This window comes from Stenella coeruleoalba (assembly GCF_951394435.1).
Source record: "Stenella coeruleoalba genome assembly, contig: scaffold_88, whole genome shotgun sequence".
Taxonomy (NCBI): Eukaryota; Metazoa; Chordata; class Mammalia; order Artiodactyla; family Delphinidae; genus Stenella; species Stenella coeruleoalba.
The window spans coordinates 825,048-840,062 of record NW_027645889.1 but is presented as its reverse complement, the minus strand read 5'-3'; positions in this window follow the sequence as shown (position 1 = coordinate 840,062).

Genomic DNA, 15,015 nt, shown 5'->3' with positions numbered 1-15,015 from the left:
GTAAAGCGTCTGGAATGTTGCACCCGAGTACCAGGGGAGGAAAACTGAGACATATTTGAACACGTCTCCCGATCACATGGTTGATCATACTCTGGGTTCCACATGCATGTTTTAGCTGAGGAAGAATACCTAAAACCTGGGTAGTTGAAACCCGTGGAATGGGTACCATGCAATATGACTTCAAAGGTCTTCATTTGCTCACCGAACCTCTCCAATCCTATCACTGCTGCGTTTATGCCCCTGTACACATGCTTGATTCTCTTTCAGAGACATAGCAATCCCTAGGTTTTAAGATACTTACTAGTCTGGTACATTCTTAGGCATTTAATATGCGGTGTTTAGTCCATTTCTTTGAGCAAGGAGTAGCTCTTGTCTATTCCATATTTGGCTTAAGGAACTTTATCTGTGCTCATTTCAATCTCTGGTTTTATGCAGCACCCCAACTCACCTTTCCCCTTAAGCAAGCATAAGTTGGTTTTCTAAATTTGAGACCCTGTTCTGTTCTGTAATTCAGTTCCTGTGTAGCCAAGTTTACATTCCGTGTATTAGTGATATCTTATGATGTTTCTTTTTCTGTGTGACTTATTTCAGTTAGAATCATCGTACCTGAATCCACTCATTATGCTGCCACGGGCCTGATGACATAGATTTCATTGCTGAGTGATACTGCATTGTACGTAAGTACCACAAGTTCTTTATCCATTTTTCACTTTCTGTGATATTGAACTTGTACGGTAAACGAGGTTCTTGTAAACGGAGGCGTCCCAAACTTTGGGGTGGCTGTGTCTTTTTGATTTTAATTTCCCTAAGCTATAGGACCATAAGTGGAAGTGCCCTAGGCTCTGTTGCTTTGTTTTTTAGATGTTTCAGGAAACACCATACACTTCTCCCGAGTGTCTGTTGGCAATTTACATCCCGCCCATCAGCATAACAAGGCTCCCAGTTCTCCATGGCCTGTCCTGCCTTTCTGGATTTTACACTTTTTTCAGATGGCCCTTTTGACCGGGGGGAAGTGAGACTTCATTGTAGTGCAGATTTCCTTTGCAAGCTTGCTTGGTTGGCCAAAAAGGGCGTATGCGTTTTTTCCTGAATATATTCAGGATAAAACGCATACGCCCTTTTTGGCCAAGTGCATCATTGTGGACGTTCTGCCTCTTTTCCTATGCTTTCAATGCAATTCCAGTCTACCTCCTGAAATCGGTTTCCTGCAATTCTGCCCCGCTTTCAAGTCCTCTTGGCAGCCTTACTTCAGTCTATTTTTGGACGATAGCTGTCATTTATAACTCTGCAGGTTTGTGAATTACAGTGACCCTGAGCTCCTTTCTTCAACTCGCTTTCTTGTGACCTGGCCACAACACCGCAGGATGGCTTCAGGCCCTAATCTGGTTCCGGCACGACACGCTGAGCCTTTGGTTATTTCCTCTTCCTGGTGGGAAATGAGAGTTAAATTTGCCCGTCCAGACACCTCCAGCTAGTCTCTCATTGGTTCTCGCTATTCCTGTTCATCTTCCGCAGAAATTGCAAACTGGGCCAAACAGGAGGTTAAAGGGACTGACTCTCCAAATCGGGAGAGTGTTAGTAAAGCGTCTGGAATGTTGCACCCGAGTACCAGGGTACGAAAACTGAGACATATTTGAACACGTCTCCCGATCACATGGTTGATCATACTGTAGGTTCCATATGCATGTTTTAGCTGAAGGGAGAATACCTTAAACCTGGGTAGTTGAAACCCGTGGAATGGGTACCATGCAATATGACTTCAAAGGGTCTTCATTTGCTCACGAACCTCTCCAATCCTATCACTGCTGCGTTTATGCCCCTGTACACATGCTTGATTCTCTTTCGGAGACATAGCAATCCATAGGTTTTAAGATACTTACTAGTCAGGTACATTCTTAGGCGTTTAATATGCGGTGTTGAGTCCATTTCGTTGAGCAAGGAGTAGCTCTTGTCTATTCCATATTTGGCTTAAGGAACTTTATCTGTGCTCATTTCAATCTCTGGTTTTATGCAGCACCCCAACTCACCTTTCCCCTTAAGCAAGCATAAGTTGGTTTTCTAAATTTGAGAACCTGTTCTGTTCTGTAATTCAGTTCCTGTGTAGCCAAGTTTACATTCCGTGTATTACTGATATCTTATGATGTTTCTTTTTCTGTGTGACTTATTTCAGTTAGAATCATCGTACCTGAATCCACTCATGATGCTGCTACGGGCCTGATGACATAGATTTCATTGCTGAGTGATACTGCATTGTACGTAAGTACCACAAGTTCTTTATCCATTTTTCACTTTCTGTGATATTGAACTTGTACGGTAAACGAGGTTCTTGTAAACAGAGGCGTCCCAAACTTTGGGGTGGCTGTGTCTTTTTGATTTTAATTTCCCTAAGCTATAGGACCATAAGTGGAAGTGCCCTAGGCTCTGTTGTTTTGTTTTTTAGATGTTTCAGGAAACACCATACACTTCTCCCGAGTGTCTGTTGGCAATTTACATCCCGCCCATCAGCATAACAAGGCTCCCAGTTCTCCATGGCCTGTCCTGCCTTTCTGGATTTTACACTTTTTTCAGATGGCCCTTTTGACCGGGGGGAAGTGAGACTTCATTGTAGTGCAGATTTCCTTTGCAAGTTTGCTTGGTTGGCCAAAAAGGGCGTATGCGTTTTTTCCTGAATATATTCAGGAAAAAACGCATACGCCCTTTTTGGCCAAGTGCATCATTGTGGACGTTCTGCCTCTTTTCCTATGCTTTCAATGCAATTCCAGTCTACCTCCTGAAATCGGTTTCCTGCAATTCTGCCCCGCTTTCAAGTCCTCTTGGCAGCCTTACTTCAGTCTATTTTTGGACGATAGCTGTCATTTATAACTCTGCAGGTTTGTGAATTACAGTGACCCTGAGCTCCTTTCTTCAACTCGCTTTCTTGTGACCTGGCCGCAACACCGCAGGATGGCTTCAGGCCCTAATCTGGTTCCGGCCCGGCATGCTGAGCCTTTGGTTAATTCCTCTTCCTGGTGGGAAATGAGAGTTAAATTTGCCCGTCCAGACACCTGCAGCTAGCCTCTCATTGGTTCTCGCTATTCCTGTTCATCTTCCGCAGAAATTGCAAACTGGGCCAAACAGGAGGTTAAAGGCGCTGACTCTCCAAGTGGGGAGAGTGTTAGTAAAGCGTCTGGAATGTTGCACCCGAGTACCAGGGGAGGAAAACTGAGACATATTTGAACACGTCTCCCGATCACATGGTTGATCATACTCTGGGTTCCACATGCATGTTTTAGCTGAAGGAAGAATACCTAAAACCTGGGTAGTTGAAACCCGTGGAATGGGTACCATGCAATATGACTTCAAAGGTCTTCATTTGCTCACCGAACCTCTCCAATCCTATCACTGCTGCGTTTATGCCCCTGTACACATGCTTGATTCTCTTTCGGAGACATAGCAATCCCTAGGTTTTAAGATACTTACTAGTCTGGTACATTCTTAGGCATTTAATATGCGGTGTTTAGTCCATTTCTTTGAGCAAGGAGTAGCTCTTGTCTATTCCATATTTGGCTTAAGGAACTTTATCTGTGCTCATTTCAATCTCTGGTTTTATGCAGCACCCCAACTCACCTTTCCCCTTAAGCAAGCATAAGTTGGTTTTCTAAATTTGAGACCCTGTTCTGTTCTGTAATTCAGTTCCTGTGTAGCCAAGTTTACATTCCGTGTATTAGTGATATCTTATGATGTTTCTTTTTCTGTGTGACTTATTTCAGTTAGAATCATCGTACCTGAATCCACTCATTATGCTGCCACGGGCCTGATGACATAGATTTCATTGCTGAGTGATACTGCATTGTACGTAAGTACCACAAGTTCTTTATCCATTTTTCACTTTCTGTGATATTGAACTTGTACGGTAAACGAGGTTCTTGTAAACGGAGGCGTCCCAAACTTTGGGGTGGCTGTGTCTTTTTGATTTTAATTTCCCTAAGCTATAGGACCATAAGTGGAAGTGCCCTAGGCTCTGTTGCTTTGTTTTTTAGATGTTTCAGGAAACACCATACACTTCTCCCGAGTGTCTGTTGGCAATTTACATCCCGCCCATCAGCATAACAAGGCTCCCAGTTCTCCATGGCCTGTCCTGCCTTTCTGGATTTTACACTTTTTTCAGATGGCCCTTTTGACCGGGGGGAAGTGAGACTTCATTGTAGTGCAGATTTCCTTTGCAAGCTTGCTTGGTTGGCCAAAAAGGGCGTATGCGTTTTTTCCTGAATATATTCAGGAAAAAACGCATACGCCCTTTTTGGCCAAGTGCATCATTGTGGACGTTCTGCCTCTTTTCCTATGCTTTCAATGCAATTCCAGTCTACCTCCTGAAATCGGTTTCCTGCAATTCTGCCCCGCTTTCAAGTCCTCTTGGCAGCCTTACTTCAGTCTATTTTTGGACGATAGCTGTCATTTATAACTCTGCAGGTTTGTGAATTACAGTGACCCTGAGCTCCTTTCTTCAACTCGCTTTCTTGTGACCTGGCCACAACACCGCAGGATGGCTTCAGGCCCTAATCTGGTTCCGGCACGACACGCTGAGCCTTTGGTTATTTCCTCTTCCTGGTGGGAAATGAGAGTTAAATTTGCCCGTCCAGACACCTCCAGCTAGTCTCTCATTGGTTCTCGCTATTCCTGTTCATCTTCCGCAGAAATTGCAAACTGGGCCAAACAGGAGGTTAAAGGGACTGACTCTCCAAATCGGGAGAGTGTTAGTAAAGCGTCTGGAATGTTGCACCCGAGTACCAGGGTACGAAAACTGAGACATATTTGAACACGTCTCCCGATCACATGGTTGATCATACTGTAGGTTCCATATGCATGTTTTAGCTGAAGGGAGAATACCTTAAACCTGGGTAGTTGAAACCCGTGGAATGGGTACCATGCAATATGACTTCAAAGGGTCTTCATTTGCTCACGAACCTCTCCAATCCTATCACTGCTGCGTTTATGCCCCTGTACACATGCTTGATTCTCTTTCGGAGACATAGCAATCCATAGGTTTTAAGATACTTACTAGTCAGGTACATTCTTAGGCGTTTAATATGCGGTGTTGAGTCCATTTCGTTGAGCAAGGAGTAGCTCTTGTCTATTCCATATTTGGCTTAAGGAACTTTATCTGTGCTCATTTCAATCTCTGGTTTTATGCAGCACCCCAACTCACCTTTCCCCTTAAGCAAGCATAAGTTGGTTTTCTAAATTTGAGACCCTGTTCTGTTCTGTAATTCAGTTCCTGTGTAGCCAAGTTTACATTCCGTGTATTACTGATATCTTATGATGTTTCTTTTTCTGTGTGACTTATTTCAGTTAGAATCATCATACCTGAATCCACTCATTGTGCTGCTAAGGGCCTGATGACATAGATTTCATTGCTGAGTGATATTGCTTTGTAAGTAAATACCACAACTTCTTTATCCATTTTTCACTTTCTGCGATGTTGAACTTGTACTGTAAATGAGGTTCTTGTAAACAGAGGCGTCCCAAACTTTGGGGTGGCTGTGTCTTTTTTATTTTAATTTCCCTAAGCTATAGGACCATAAGTGGAAGTGCCCTAGGCTCTGTTGCTTTGTTTTTTAGATGTTTCAGGAAACACCATACACTTCTCCTGTGTGTCTGTTGGTAATTTACACCCCCCCCATCAGCATAACAAGGCTCCCAGTTCTCCATGGCCTGTCCTGCCTTTCTGGATTTTACACTTTTTTCAGATGGCCCTTTTGACCGGGGGGAAGTGAGACTTCATTGTAGTGCAGATTTCCTTTGCAAGCTTGCTTGGTTGGCCAAAAAGGGCGTATGCGTTTTTTCCTGAATATATTCAGGAAAAAACGCATACGCCCTTTTTGGCCAAGTGCATCATTGTGGACGTTCTGCCTCTTTTCCTATGCTTTCAATGCAATTCCAGTCTACCTCCTGAAATCGGTTTCCTGCAATTCTGCCCCGCTTTCAAGTCCTCTTGGCAGCCTTACTTCAGTCTATTTTTGGACGATAGCTGTCATTTATAACTCTGCAGGTTTGTGAATTACAGTGCCCCTGAGCTCCTTTCTTCAACTCGCTTTCTTGTGACCTGGCCGCAACACCGCAGGATGGCTTCAGGCCCTAATCTGGTTCTGGCACGGCACGTTGAGCCTTTGGTTAATTCCTCTTCCTGGTGGGAAATGAGAGTTAAATTTGCCCATCCAGACACCTCCAGCTAGTCTCTCATTGGTTCTCGCTATTCCTGTTCATCTTCCACAGAAATTGCAAACTGGGCCAAACAGGAGGTTAAAGGGAATGACTCTCCAAGTCGGGAGAGTGTTAGTAAAGCGTCTGGAATGTTGCACCCGAGTACCAGGGTACGAAAACTGAGACATATTTGAACACGTCTCCCGATCACATGGTTGATCATACTCTGGGTTCCACATGCATGTTTTAGCTGAAGGAAGAATACCTAAAACCTGGGTAGTTGAAACCCGTGGAATGGGTACCATGCAATATGACTTCAAAGGGTCTTCATTTGCTCACCGAACATCTCCAATCCTATCACTGCTGCGTTTATGCCCCTGTACACATGCTTGATTCTCTTTCGGAGACATAGCAATCCATAGGTTTTAAGATACTTACTAGTCAGGTACATTCTTAGGCGTTTAATATGCGGTGTTGAGTCCATTTCGTTGAGCAAGGAGTAGCTCTTGTCTATTCCATATTTGGCTTAAGGAACTTTATCTGTGCTCATTTCAATCTCTGGTTTTATGCAGCACCCCAACTCACCTTTCCCCTTAAGCAAGCATAAGTTGGTTTTCTAAATTTGAGAACCTGTTCTGTTCTGTAATTCAGTTCCTGTGTAGCCAAGTTTACATTCCGTGTATTACTGATATCTTATGATGTTTCTTTTTCTGTGTGACTTATTTCAGTTAGAATCATCGTACCTGAATCCACTCATGATGCTGCTACGGGCCTGATGACATAGATTTCATTGCTGAGTGATACTGCATTGTACGTAAGTACCACAAGTTCTTTATCCATTTTTCACTTTCTGTGATATTGAACTTGTACGGTAAACGAGGTTCTTGTAAACAGAGGCGTCCCAAACTTTGGGGTGGCTGTGTCTTTTTGATTTTAATTTCCCTAAGCTATAGGACCATAAGTGGAAGTGCCCTAGGCTCTGTTGTTTTGTTTTTTAGATGTTTCAGGAAACACCATACACTTCTCCCGAGTGTCTGTTGGCAATTTACATCCCGCCCATCAGCATAACAAGGCTCCCAGTTCTCCATGGCCTGTCCTGCCTTTCTGGATTTTACACTTTTTTCAGATGGCCCTTTTGACCGGGGGGAAGTGAGACTTCATTGTAGTGCAGATTTCCTTTGCAAGTTTGCTTGGTTGGCCAAAAAGGGCGTATGCGTTTTTTCCTGAATATATTCAGGAAAAAATGCATACGCCCTTTTTGGCCAAGTGCATCATTGTGGACGTTCTGCCTCTTTTCCTATGCTTTCAATACAATTCCAGTCTACCTCCTGAAATCGGTTTCCTGCAATTCTGCCCCGCTTTCAAGTCCTCTTGGCAGCCTTACTTCAGTCTATTTTTGGACGATAGCTGTCATTTATAACTCTGCAGGTTTGTGAATTACAGTGACCCTGAGCTCCTTTCTTCAACTCGCTTTCTTGTGACCTGGCCGCAACACCGCAGGATGGCTTCAGGCCCTAATCTGGTTCCGGCCCGGCATGCTGAGCCTTTGGTTAATTCCTCTTCCTGGTGGGAAATGAGAGTTAAATTTGCCCGTCCAGACACCTGCAGCTAGCCTCTCATTGGTTCTCGCTATTCCTGTTCATCTTCTGCAGAAATTGCAAACTGGGTCAAACAGGAGATTAAAGGCGCTGACTCTCCAAGTGGGGAGAGTGTTAGTAAAGCGTCTGGAATGTTGCACCCGAGTACCAGGGGAGGAAAACTGAGACATATTTGAACACGTCTCCCGATCACATGGTTGATCATACTCTGGGTTCCACATGCATGTTTTAGCTGAAGGAAGAATACCTAAAACCTGGGTAGTTGAAACCCGTGGAATGGGTACCATGCAATATGACTTCAAAGGTCTTCATTTGCTCACCGAACCTCTCCAATCCTATCACTGCTGCGTTTATGCCCCTGTACACATGCTTGATTCTCTTTCGGAGACATAGCAATCCCTAGGTTTTAAGATACTTACTAGTCTGGTACATTCTTAGGCATTTAATATGCGGTGTTTAGTCCATTTCTTTGAGCAAGGAGTAGCTCTTGTCTATTCCATATTTGGCTTAAGGAACTTTATCTGTGCTCATTTCAATCTCTGGTTTTATGCAGCACCCCAACTCACCTTTACCCTTAAGCAAGCATAAGTTGGTTTTCTAAATTTGAGACCCTGTTCTGTTCTGTAATTCAGTTCCTGTGTAGCCAAGTTTACATTCCGTGTATTACTGATATCTTATGATGTTTCTTTTTCTGTGTGACTTATTTCAGTTAGAATCATCATACCTGAATCCACTCATTGTGCTGCTAAGGGCCTGATGACACAGATTTCATTGCTGAGTGATATTGCTTTGAAAGTAAATACCACAACTTTTTTATCCATTTTTCACTTTCTGCGATGTTGAACTTGTACTGTAAACGAGGTTCTTGTAAACAGAGCCGTTCGAAACGTTGGGGTGGCTGTGTCTTTTTGATTTTAATTTCCCTAAGCTATAGGACCATAAGTGGAAGTGCCCTAGGCTCTGTTGCTTTGTTTTTTAGATGTTTCAGGAAATACCATACACTTCTCCCGAGTGTCTGTTGGCAATTTACATCCCGCCCATCAGCATAACAAGGCTCCCAGTTCTCCATGGCCTGTCCTGCCTTTCTGGATTTTACACTTTTTTCAGATGGCCCTTTTGACCGGGGGGAAGTGAGACTTCATTGTAGTGCAGATTTCCTTTGCAAGCTTGCTTGGTTGGCCAAAAAGGGCGTATGCGTTTTTTCCTGAATATATTCAGGAAAAAACGCATACGCCCTTTTTGGCCAAGTGCATCATTGTGGACGTTCTGCCTCTTTTCCTATGCTTTCAAAGCAATTCCAGTTTACCTCCTGAAATGGGTTCCCTGCAATTCTGCCCCGCTTTCATGTCCTCTTGGCAGCCTTACTTCAGTCTATTTTTGGACGATAGCTGTCATTTATAACTCTGCAGGTTTGTGAATTAGAGTGCCCCTGAGCTCCTTTCTTCAACTCGCTTTCTTGTGACCTGGCCGCAACACCGCAGGATGGCTTCAGACCCTAATCTGGTTCCGGCCCGGCATGCTGAGCCTTTGGTTAATTCCTCTTCCTGGTGGGAAATGAGAGTTAAATTTGCCCGTCCAGACACCTGCAGCTAGCCTCTCATTGGTTCTCGCTATTCCTGTTCATCTTCCGCAGAAATTGCAAACTGGGCCAAACAGGAGGTTAAAGGCGCTGACTCTCCAAGTGGGGAGAGTGTTAGTAAAGCGTCTGGAATGTTGCACCCGAGTACCAGGGGAGGAAAACTGAGACATATTTGAACACGTCTCCCGATCACATGGTTGATCATACTCTGGGTTCCACATGCATGTTTTAGCTGAAGGAAGAATACCTAAAACCTGGGTAGTTGAAACCCGTGGAATGGGTACCATGCAATATGACTTCAAAGGGTCTTCATTTGCTCACCGAACCTCTCCAATCCTATCACTGCTGCGTTTATGCCCCTGTACACATGCTTGATTCTCTTTCGGAGACATAGCAATCCCTAGGTTTTAAGATACTTACTAGTCAGGTACATTCTTAGGCGTTTAATATGGGGTGTTGAGTCCATTTCTTTGAGCAAGGAGTAGCTCTTGTCTATTCCATATTTTGCTTAAGGAACTTTACCTGTGCTCATTTCAATCTCTGGTTTTATGCAGCACCCCAACTCACCTTTCCCCTTAAGCAAGCATAAGTTGGTTTTCTAAATTTGAGACCCTGTTCTGTTCTGTAATTCAGTTCCTGTGTAGCCAAGTTTACATTCCGTGTATTACTGATATCTTATGATGTTTCTTTTTCTGTGTGACTTATTTCAGTTAGAATCATCGTACCTGAATCCACTCATTATGCTGCTACGGGCCTGATGACATAGATTTCATTGCTGAGTGATACTGCATTGTACGTAAGTACCACAAGTTCTTTATCCATTTTTCACTTTCTGTGATATTGAACTTGTACGGTAAACGAGGTTCTTGTAAACAGAGGCGTCCCAAACTTTGGGGTGGCTGTGTCTTTTTGATTTTAATTTCCCTAAGCTATAGGACCATAAGTGGCAGTGCCCTAGGCTCTGTTGCTTTGTTTTTTAGATGTTTCAGGAAACACCATACACTTCTCCCGAGTGTCTGTTGGCAATTTACATCCCGCCCATCAGCATAACAAGGCTCCCAGTTCTCCATGGCCTGTCCTGCCTTTCTGGATTTTACACTTTTTTCAGATGGCCCTTTTGACCGGGGGGAAGTGAGACTTCATTGTAGTGCAGATTTCCTTTGCAAGCTTGCTTGGTTGGCCAAAAAGGGCGTATGCGTTTTTTCCTGAATATATTCAGGAAAAAACGCATACGCCCTTTTTGGCCAAGTGCATCATTGTGGACGTTCTGCCTCTTTTCCTATGCTTTCAATGCAATTCCAGTCTACCTCCTGAAATCGGTTTCCTGCAATTCTGCCCCGCTTTCAAGTCCTCTTGGCAGCCTTACTTCAGTCTATTTTTGGACGATAGCTGTCATTTATAACTCTGCAGGTTTGTGAATTACAGTGCCCCTGAGCTCCTTTCTTCAACTCGCTTTCTTGTGACCTGGCCGCAACACCGCAGGATGTCTTCAGACCCTAATCTGGTTCCGGCACGGCATGCTGAGCCTTTGGTTAATTCCTCTTCCTGGTGGGAAATGAGAGTTAAATTTGCCCGTTCAGACACCTCCAGCTAGTCTCTCATTGGTTCTCGCTATTCCTGTTCATCTTCCGCAGAAATTGCAAACTGGGCCAAACAGGAGGTTAAAGGGACTGGCTCTCCAAGTCGGGAGAGTGTTAGTAAAGCGTCTGGAATGTTGCACCCGAGTACCAGCATACGACAACTGAGACATATTTGAACACGTCTCCCGATCACATGGTTGATCATACTCTAGGTTCCACATGCATGTTTTAGCTGAAGGAAGAATACCTTAAACCTGGGTAGTTGAAACCCGTGAAATGGGTACCATGCAATATGACTTCAAAGTGTCTTCATTTGCTCACCGAACCTCTCCAGTCCTATCACTGCTGCGTTTATGCCCCTGTACACATGCTTGATTCTCTTTCGGAGACATAACAATCCATAGGTTTTAAGATACTTACTAGTCAGGTACATTCTTAGGCGTTTAATATGCGGTGTTGAGTCCATTTCGTTGAGCAAGGAGTAGCTCTTGTCTATCCCATATTTGGCTTAAGGAACTTTATCTGTGCTCATTTCAATCTCTGGTTTTATGCAGCACCCCAACTCACCTTTACCCTTAAGCAAGCATAAGTTGGTTTTCTGAATTTGAGACCCTGTTCTGTTCTGTAATTCAGTTCCTGTGTAGCCAAGTTTACATTCCGTGTATTACTGATATCTTATGATGTTTCTTTTTCTGTGTGACTTATTTCAGTTAGAATCATCATACCTGAATCCACTCATTGTGCTGCTAAGGGCCTGATGACATAGATTTCATTGCTGAGTGTTATTGCTTTGTAAGTAAATACCACAGCTTCTTTATCCATTTTTCATTTTCTGCGATGTTGAACTTGTACTATAAACGAGGTTCTTGTAAACAGAGCCGTCCCAAACATTGGGGTGGCTGTGTCTTTTTGATTTTAATTTCCCTAAGCTATAGGAGCATAAGTGGAAGTGCCCTAGGCTCTGTTGCTTTGTTTTTTAGATGTTTCAGGAAACACCATACACTTCTCCCAAGTGTCTGTTGGCAATTTACATCCCACCCATCAGCATAACAAGGCTCCCAGTTCTCCATGGCCTGTCCTGCCTTTCTGGATTTTACACTTTTTTCAGATGGCCCTTTTGACCGGGGGGAAGTGAGACTTCATTGTAGTGCAGATTTCCTTTGCAAGCTTGCTTGGTTGGCCAAAAAGGGCGTATGCGTTTTTTCCTGAATATATTCAGGAAAAAACGCATACGCCCTTTTTGGCCAAGTGCATCATTGTGGACGTTCTGCCTCTTTTCCTATGCTTTCAATGCAATTCCAGTCTACCTCCTGAAATCGGTTTCCTGCAATTCTGCCCCGCTTTCAAGTCCTCTTGGCAGCCTTACTTCAGTCTATTTTTGGACGATAGCTGTCATTTATAACTCTGCAGGTTTGTGAATTACAGTGCCCCTGAGCTCCTTTCTTCAACTTGCTTTCTTGTGACCTGGCCGCAACACCGCAGGATGGCTTCAGGCCCTAATCTGGTTCCGGCCCGGCATGCTGAGCCTTTGGTTATTTCCTCTTCCTGGTGGGAAATGAGAGTTAAATTTGCCCGTGCAGACACCTCCAGCTAGTCTCTCATTGGTTCTCGCTATTCCTGTTCATCTTCCGCAGAAATTGCAAACTGGGCCAAACAGGAAGTTAAAGGCGCTGACTCTCCAAGTGGGGAGAGTGTTAGTAAAGCGTCTGGAATGTTGCACCCGAGTACCAGGGGAGGAAAACTGAGACATATTTGAACACGTCTCCCATTCACATGGTTGATCATACTTGGGTTCCACATGCATGTTTTAGCTGAAGGAAGAATACCTTAAACCTGGAGAGTTGAGACCCGTGTAATGGGTACCATGCAATATGACTTCAAAGGGTCTTCATTTGCTCAGCGAACCTCTCCAATCCTATCACTGCTGCGGTTATGCCCCTGTACACATGCTTGATTCTCTTTCGGAGACATAGCAATCCATAGGTTTTAAGATACTTACTAGTCAGGTACATTCTTAGGCGTTTAATATGCGGTGTTGAGTCCATTTCGTTGAGCAAGGAGTAGCTCTTGTCTATTCCATATTTGACTTAAGGAACTTTATCTGTGCTCATTTCAATCTCTGGTTTTATGCAGCACCCCAACTCACCTTTACCCTTAAGCAAGCATTAGTTGGTTTTCTAAATTTGAGACCCTGTTCTGTTCTGTAATTCAGTTCCTGTGTAGCCAAGTTTACATTCCGTGTATTACTGATATCTTATGATGTTTCTTTTTCTGTGTGACTTATTTCAGTTAGAATCATCATACCTGAATCCACTCATTGTGCTGCTAAGGGCCTGATGACATAGATTTCATTGCTGAGTGATATTGCTTTGTAAGTAAATACCACAACTTCTTTATCCATTTTTCACTTTCTGCGATGTTGAACTTGTACTGTAAACGAGGTTCTTGTAAACAGAGGCGTCCCAAACTTTGGGGTGGCTGTGTCTTTCTGATTTTAATTTCCCTAAGCTATAGGGCCATAAGTGGCAGTGCCCTAGGCTCTGTTGCTTTGTTTTTTAGATGTTTCAGGAAACATCATACACTTCTCCTGAGTGGTTGTTGACAATTTACATCCCGCCCATCAGCATAACAAGGCTCCCAGTTCTCCATGGCCTGTCCTGCCTTTCTGGATTTTACACTTTTTTCAGATGGCCCTTTTGACCGGGGGGAAGTGAGACTTCATTGTAGTGCAGATTTCCTTTGCAAGCTTGGTTGGTTGGCCAAAAAGTGCGTATGCGTTTTTTCCTGAATATATTCAGGAAAAAACGCATACGCCCTTTTTGGCCAAGTGCATCATTGTGGACGTTCTGCCTCTTTTCCTATGCTTTCAATGCAATTTCAGTCTACCTCCTGAAATCGGTTTCCTGCAATTCTGCCCCGCTTTCAAGTCCTCTTGGCAGCCTTACTTCAGTCTATTTTTGGACGATAGCTGTCATTTATAACTCTGCAGGTTTGTGAATTACAGTGCCCCTGAGCTCCTTTCTTCAACTCGCTTTCTTGTGACCTGGCCGCAACACCGCAGGATGGTTTCAGGCCCTAATCTGGTTCTGGCACGGCACGCTGAGCCTTTGGTTATTTCCTCCTCCTGGTGGGAAATGAGAGTTAAATTAGCCCGTCCAGACACCTCCAGCTAGCCTCTCATTGGTTCTCGCTATTCCTGTTCATCTTCCACAGAAATTGCAAACTGTGCCAAACAGGAGGTTAAAGGCGCTGACTCTCCAAGTGGGGAGAGTGTTAGTAAAGCGTCTGGAATGTTGCACCCGAGTACCAGGGGAGGAAAACTGAGACATATTTGAAAACGTCTCCCGATCACATCGTTGATCATACTCTGGGTTCCACATGCATGTTTTAGCTGAAGGAAGAATACCTAAAACCTGGGTAGTTGAAACCCGTGGAATGGGTACCATGCAATATGACTTCAAAGGGTCTTCATTTGCTCACCGAACCTCTCCAATCCTATCACTGCTGCGTTTATGCCCCTGTACACATGCTTGATTCTCTTTCGGAGACATAGCAATCCATAGGTTTTAAGATACTTACTAGTCAGGTACATTCTTAGGCGTTTAATATGCGGTGTTGAGTCCATTTCGTTGAGCAAGGAGTAGCTCTTGTCTATTCCATATTTGGCTTAAGGAACTTTATCTGTGCTCATTTCAATCTCTGGTTTTATGCAGCACCCCAACTCACCTTTACCCTTAAGCAAGCATAAGTTGGTTTTCTAAATTTGAGAACCTGTTCTGTTCTGTAATTCAGTTCCTGTGTAGCCAAGTTTACATTCCGTGTATTACTGATATCTTATGATGTTTCTTTTTCTGTGTGACTTATTTCAGTTAGAATCATCGTACCTGAATCCACTCATGATGCTGCTACGGGCCTGATGACATAGATTTCATTGCTGAGTGATACTGCATTGTACGTAAGTACCACAAGTTCTTTATCCATTTTTCACTTTCTGTGATATTGAACTTGTACGGTAAACGAGGTTCTTGTAAACAGAGGCGTCCCAAACTTTGGGGTGGCTGTGTCTTTTTGATTTTAA